Below are 7,782 nucleotides of genomic sequence, written 5' to 3' on the forward strand. Positions count from 1 at the left end.
TGCACTCACAGCTGTGAGTATTAAACACAAGATAATGTTGAAGCTGCAAAATGCATCTATCCTGTAGAGTCACATTTAATCGATTAGGCAGTTTAAACTGTAAACTTCTTTTAAAGCAATAATGTTTAATGTAAACGAACTAACTTCGCATCATAATACATATCTGGTTAAGGGTGGGGTTGAGGTTAGGGTTGGACACATATGAAAGAGAAAGCAGAACCTGTGACTCAACGCCAAAGCTTTGAAATCAACTGCAAGCTAGCTCTGCCCATGGTTCCAGCCCCTAGGCTATGCATGGCCAGTTGCTTGTTTTTTTATTTTCTGAAAAGGAAAAAAGCTCTTCTGCACCTTTTCATGAAAATGAATGCCATTGCATTCAGTATTGGCAGAACCATGCTGCCCTATAGCGCAGGCCAAAAAAGAACTAACAGTGTTTTTCCATTGATTGTTCTGCAGATTTCATTCAAACGAGGTCTCCCCTGGTATTTATTGCCGCCTAGATACAGTCACGTGCATATGTTTCACTAGAGACCACATGTTTGTCAGTTATATGTTACCAAACCTATCATCATTATGATTTTTTAAATGTAATCATTACATAGTGTGACACTACTGTGACTGTTCTAACCTAAAAACCAGTATTCTTATTACACTTGGCTGTTGCTGAGACCCGTGTTTGTATCTTTACAAACCAGAAATGGTCTGCTGAATTAATAAAAAACCTCAAACATCTTCATTTGTGGTATTTCACTTGAAAAGTGTTTTATTTAGGAATTTACTTCCTATATGGGGAAGATAGTTACTTGAACAAATAAAGATCTTAAACTGAAGTGAGACATAGGGGAACATCAAATAGCCAGACAATAAGCCAATAATCCAGAGCTCACAGAAGCTAATACTGTACATTAGTTTTAGCTTTTGGGCTATGGAGAAATTTTCATTTGTCAGGGGTAAATTCAGTTTTTGTTAGACTCTGGCTGTAGCTCAGGAGGTAGCATAGGTAAGATACTAATTAGAAGGTGGGTTTGATCCCTGGTTGCTCCAGTCTGCATGCCAAATATGCTTGGATATTGGGCAAGCATATAAAACAAGTGCTTGTATGAATGGCTGAATGAAGCACATTGTATAAAGCGCCTTGAGTGCTCAGGAGGAGTAGAAAAGGCTATATAAAAACCAGTCCATTTACCCATAGCGTGTCTCTCTGCTTCCTGTAGACTCATCTGCTGCAGTTTGATTGACTAAAAGGCATGTGAGTCGGGTCAGGTTTTTATTTCTCCTCATTTCTGCTTTATTCAATGAAAATATAAAGTTGTGGATTATTTGTTTTCTCAGTCACATTAGATAATATTTTTGCTTTAGCTTCTTAATGTGAAATCTGTTGTGTTTGTTTGGTGTAATAGGTCTTTAAAATTATACCATGAGCAGTTAGATGGGTTTCCTATAAATTTTTCTTTGTTTCTGCCACCAGGCTGGAATCCATGCTTTAAATTTGGTGTCACAATTTGGACACTCTTCCTGCTCAACATTTCTGCAACTGCCTCAGATGAGCAGAAGAGACTCAGAAACTTTTTGCTATGAAGAAGCAGTGCTAACCACTGCACCATAGGATTTAACCACCGTGTGGGATCAATACATTTTGACTGTGCAGAGATTCATACCTGTAATCTCACTATGGAACACCTAATGAGACATACGTGTGCATGGGTTTTCTCCAGGTGCTCCAGCTTCCTATTACAGCCCAAAGACATGCTTGGGGTTAGCATAACTGTTTAACTGGTCATTCTAAATTAGAATCATCAAATCGATGTGAATGTGAGCTTGAATGGTTGTCTGTCTTTATTTAATAGCCTTGTGATAGACTGGTGATCTGTCCAATATGACAGCCTATGACAGCTGGGACAGCTTCAGCTACTGTGTATTAGCTAAAGCATGTTAATGTGACCTCACGTTAATACAGAATGAGTATCTGTTTTAGACCCTTAGCATCCTTAGCACATGTCACTCCCTGGCTCTGCTGTCCTGTCTGTACTTTTTATTTTTGAATGCAATTGTCAGGTTTAATGATGAGTGAAGACCTCAAATGCAGACTCATAAGCAGACAGGGACTGAATAAGGATAGACCTTTTATTGAAGGTGTAACTGAAACCCAAAAGCAAAATAGCAAAGTCCATGAATAAACATAGGAAACTCTAGGGATAATTCCAGGAGCTCAGAAACAACAGTATGGTGCAACAAAGACCTGAAACAAAACAAGGGTATAAATACACACGAGGTGATGAGGGCAGAGCGGAAACACCTTGGGAACTACACACAGCTAAACTAAATCTGAGACTGAGACATGGGGAAGTAAACTCAAAACACAAGGAAACATGTCTATCAAAATACCAGATGAAGTAAGTAAACAGGAGGCAGGGTCAACAGAAAGAATGATACTAAAAACACAAAAACACTGGGTCAAAGAACCAGGACTGTCACAATATGAGCATAATACTCAAACTTTAGGTATGTTCTTTGTGTATGTAGCACGTATGTAAACAGACACAATGACACTTCCTGGCATCTCATGGATAACTCTTTTAACACACCTTTTGCATTGTTTAGTGCAGAAACTTGTGACTCCAGAGCCACATGAGGTCTTGACCTTGGTCATTTGGGTGAAAATCCATTAGGTGATCATTGTGTGTAAATTTCACTCAAATCTGACCAATACTCGAGGATGAGGTGTCACAGCACTGGTCTGTGAACCAGTATCTGTAATTCTAATTCATGGTTTGGGTTCTCTTTATTATTTTCTGCTTGTGTTGTATTTAGCGTTTCTAGTCTTTAGTTTTCTGTCACTGTGCCTTACCTGTGTTCCACGTTAGTCTTGTCTCTGGTTCCCTAGTTGGTCATGTCTCCATGTCACAGTGTCAAGTCTGCGTCTTTGTGAATGTCTCATGTTCCTTGTTTTATTTTGATAGTCACTCGCCTAGTGTTCAGTGTGTTTAATTTTGCTTCCTTGCTGTCTCATTGTGTCTGATTAGTTCTAGCTGTGTTTCCCTCCTGTTTCCCATCCCCTCGTTGTCCTTTGTGTAGTTAGTCCTCTGTCTTTCTTTGCCTGTTGCTGGATTGTCTCCCCTTGTTGCCTCCCATGTTCCCAGTTTAGGTTTTGTTAATTTAGTCTTTGTCACTTTGTGCTTTTGTTTGTAGTTTTCTACAGCTCCAAATAAAGGCTTTTATTAATCTCCTCACTCCATTTCCGTTCTCTGCATTTGGGTCCACACTCTCTCCACTCCACAGCAGACGTGACATGAGGAGCAATTCTTGTGAATTGTGGATGGACAGACAGCTGACAGATGTCTCGCCATGCCATAACCTCATCAGTCCTTCAAAACTACAGTTACATAAATATAAATGTTAACGTTAAAGTTTTTATTCATTATTGCTGTGAGTATTTGAGTCAAAATTTAATAAAAAAATTGTTCATTGTTGTTTTGGGGGGGGGTCACATGTTTCAAAGCTATTGTACTGTGAGATCTTTTATGTATTTTTTAAAAACAGGGTAATTTCATTCATTTGCTCATTGGGAGGCTGTAGCTTAGGAGGTAGAGCAGGTCATCCACTAATCAGAAGGCTACTGGTTTACTAGAGCATGAATGTTAGATAGAAAGGACTTGAACACAGAAAAAAGTGGTTGTATGAATGGATGAATGACATTTTATATGAAGCACTTTGAAGTGCTAAGGTAGAGAAGAAAAGTGCTATATAAGAACTGTCTATTTACTGTTGCAAACAGAGGTAGAACACAAAGCTCTCTCTTTCAAAGTAGGCTTAAACATGTTAATAGATATTGTCTTTCTCCACTTTTCACTCATTTTGTTATGTTGGGTTTTTAAAAAAAATGTCAATAATAATAAATAACTGGAACTTCAGTTGTATAATATCATAAATGCAACAAAGCATGCTATTATCGTAAGGGAATATAAAGTACCAAAGAATCATAAACCACCAACTATAGAGTTGTAAATAATTATGTTGGGGACTTTCATTTTTTTACACCTAATAGTAAAGTGGATTGGGATCATATAATACTTAATTAATTGAGTTTTAAAGCAGTTTCAAGAATAAAAGTCTTCCTCTACTTTCGGCTGCTCCCTCCGCTCACCACAACAGATCAACTGCCTCCATTTCAACCTATGCCTAGCATCCTTTTCTGTCACTCCAACCTGTTTGCATGTCCTCTTTCAGTACATCTCTGAACATTCTCTGAGGTCTTCCTCTTTTCCATCTTTAACATTATTTGTCCAATATATCAACAAATCCTCCTCTGCACATGTCCAAGCCATCTTAACCTTACATCTTTAAGTTTGCCTCCAAACTGCTTAACCTGTACTGTCCCTCTGATTGGCTCATTCCTGTCCTTTCTGTTCACTCCCAATGAAAATCAGAGCCTCTTCATCTCTGCCACCTGTCTTCTGTACGTGCCGCCGTCTCCAGACCATACATCATGTAACTCCTTCTGACCTTCTCTATGCTTCTACGTGTGTATACTTTTCCATCAACACTCTCAAAATAAACATCGCATCTGTAGTGCTCTTTCTCAGTATGAAATCATACTGCAGCTCACTTTTCATCATCTCTCTTCTCCATGGTTTCATGGTATAGCTCATCAATTTGATCCCTCTGTAGTTGAGCTCACTGGCACATCACTCTTGTTCTTGGAAATCAGAGCCAGTACACTTCCCGATTCTTCAGGCATCCTCTTAGTTGCAAAGATTACGTTAAAAAAAAAACTAATAAGTCCACCACCATCTCTTCTAGACATTTCCATACTTCTACAAGTATGTCATCCTTATCATAGCTGCCCCCACGTCATTCTTACTAATCCTTTGCACTTGCCGCTTCAATAACTGTCCTCAATCCATTCTCCTCTTCCTCATTTTCTACATTCATCAGCTCCTCAGAATACTCCTTCCATCTTCTCAACACACTCTCCTCACTTGTTAGTACATTTCCATCGCTATCCTTAATCACCTTAACCTGTTGCACATCCTTTCCAGCTCAATCTCTCTGCCCAACCAATCGATCCTTTTCTCCTTCCTTAGTGTCCAGCCTCACATATGGCTCACTCCCTTTCTTTTGCCTTTCCCACCTCTCTCGTTGTCGTATGCTTAGTCTCCCAGTACTCCTCTCTACATTCTTCCTCTTCTTGACTATTCAGCTTTTTCTTTGCTAACACCGTTCTTTGAGTACTTTCCTGTTCAAGAATAAAACTCTAAGTATTTAGACAGTTTCTCTGTCTTTCTGATTTATGAATTCCATACAATCACACCTGAATACAGACAGAAAAACACACAAAAGGTGCCCTTTTATCATCAGATTATTCTGAATATCAAGATGCTAATCTGAGAGCAGAGATACAGTAAGCATAAGTGCATGCAGTGTTTCGGTATGCAGATTGGTCTAAATCCATCTGGTCCTCTGCAGCGGAAGATAAGAATCTCCTTCATGAATAAAGATGTTTGGGCATCCTCTCCTCTCTGTGTTCAATGTGCACTTGTTACAGGAACCATTATTTATAGTCCCACTAAGGCTTGCAGTGGTGAGAGTGAGTCTCATGGGGGAATTGGAAGTGGAGCCACTGCTACCTATAGCAGGAAAGATATACCACCTCACCCCCACAGAGAACTTCATGCAGGAAATGAACTCATAAATCAAGCAGTAAATTGAGTGTAGGGCTGTGCTTACTCATCTCAAGAGGTCTGCTCCTCTTCCTCCACACACCCCTGCTCCTTTTTTACTGCATGACTAATGCAACACCACAACTTCTGTGCCCCTGCATGTGTGTCTCTCTCTCACACACACTCTGGTAAACTCTCATCAAAAAGTGTGGATTTTATTTTCAAGTAAACATTGTAACTCTGGCCTGGAGGCTACAGTGAGTGTGGGAGCATCTGAAATGGTGAGGGGGGAAACAGAAAAGTAAGATTAGCTGGGATTTGGGTCCACGAGCAAGCATCAGCATCTTGTCCTACAGCTGAACTCCGACACCTCATTGTGATGCCACTGGTGAGAGCTTGCTGTCTTTACTGCCTGTCTTTACCCGGGCAAAGCCTGCAAGGAGACTCTCTCCTGCTCGCCTCAGGCTATCCTGACAGTCACAGGCCCTGTCCGGAGGAATTAAAATCTCTATTTATCAGGACTCGACTGAAGCTGTCCGGGGACTGACTGGGAAAATGGCACACAGCACACAGGCAGCCTATTCCAACAGTGGGACTCAGATGGAGAGTTCAACATGCTGCGATGTGTCCGTGAAGATTGCTTCTTGACAGCACACTCATTACAACTTCATACTTTGTTTCACTCTTTAAGTAAACTGTGCCACTGCCAGCACCAACCTGAATATGAAGCATTCTTTAATCTTATGTCTAAAAGAAACATAGAAAGAATGACTGACATTTTTTCCTTGAACACAAGCCTGCTGAGTTGTTCTTCCTTATTAATGCTCAGACTGTGTCGCCTCCTCTAGCTGCTCTCCATCACAGCAGCAGTGGGCAACATTTACTCTGACAAAGAGGGAATGAGGGAGGAACCTCCACAGCTGCTCCACAATAGAGTCAAAGCACCTGCGTAAGCGCAGATCAGCTCTCTACTGAACCCTGCTGGCGAAACGATGCGGTAAATAGTGTGACTCCTACAGTAATCGAAATGGACTGAATGATGTTAGAGGTTCAGTTTATTAAAAAATAGGTTTTGATAATACACTTTAAAATTCCATATAGCTAGACTCCACTTTTTTTATTCAGCATCAAACACCTCATCTCAGCTCTCACCTGTAATACAACAGGTAGAAACAATAAAAAGTACAGATTCTACCAAACATCATAATATTACAACCCCAATTCCAAAAAGCTGGTCTGCTGTGTAAAAATCTAAACAAAAACAGGATTCAATGATTTGCAAACACAGTACAACACAGAAAACAGGTGTTTAAACTGAGAAAATGTAGCATTTGAAAAAAAGAAGAGGAAGAAGGCCTTATTGAATTTGATGGAAGCAACATGTCTCAAATAAAAGTTGCAACAGAGGCATGTTTACCACTAAGGTCTTCCCTGAAAAACATGTTTTTTGGGTAGGAGTCTACTTCAAGAATGGCTGTGTGGCAGGCAAAGTGTGGACCCAAATACAGGAGTCTTGAGACAAGACTTAAACTTAGGAAGCAGCTTTAATGCCGAAGAGTCTCCTTATACCTTATATACAGTGGTCCCTCGATATATCGTGGTTCACTTTTCATGGCCTCGCTGTTTCGCAGATTTTTTGGGTGCAATTTTGCATGCTTTTTTTTAACAGCGCATTGTGTTCTGCATCCTGATCAGCTGTAGAGCATTGTCAATCAATCTCCTCCGTGCTGTGTCTCCTGTACAGAATGCGTTCACCTTGTCAAATTTTAAATAAATCTTCGATAGCTAGCAGTGTGACTCTGAAGTGCTGTACTGTATGTTTGTAAGTTTTCTCCCCAACAAACACAACAATGTGGACGAAACGTTTTGCAGCGTCAAAGGCAGCTGCGGTAGCACCCAAAAGGCAGAGGAAGATGCTAACCATCGCACAAAAAGTTGGACTTCTGGACATGCTAAAGGAAGGTAGAAGTTACAGTATTTTTCGAACCATAAGGCACGCCGCATTATAAGGCGCATTAAGCAAAACAAAACAATCAGATAAGTCAAACTTTACTCAAATCATTCTTCTTGCTTCCTCTACTTCCATACCATTGATTCATCAATGTTGAATTCTCTGGCAGCT

This window comes from Oreochromis aureus, linkage group 23 (genome assembly GCF_013358895.1).
Source record: "Oreochromis aureus strain Israel breed Guangdong linkage group 23, ZZ_aureus, whole genome shotgun sequence".
NCBI lineage: Eukaryota > Metazoa > Chordata > Actinopteri > Cichliformes > Cichlidae > Oreochromis > Oreochromis aureus.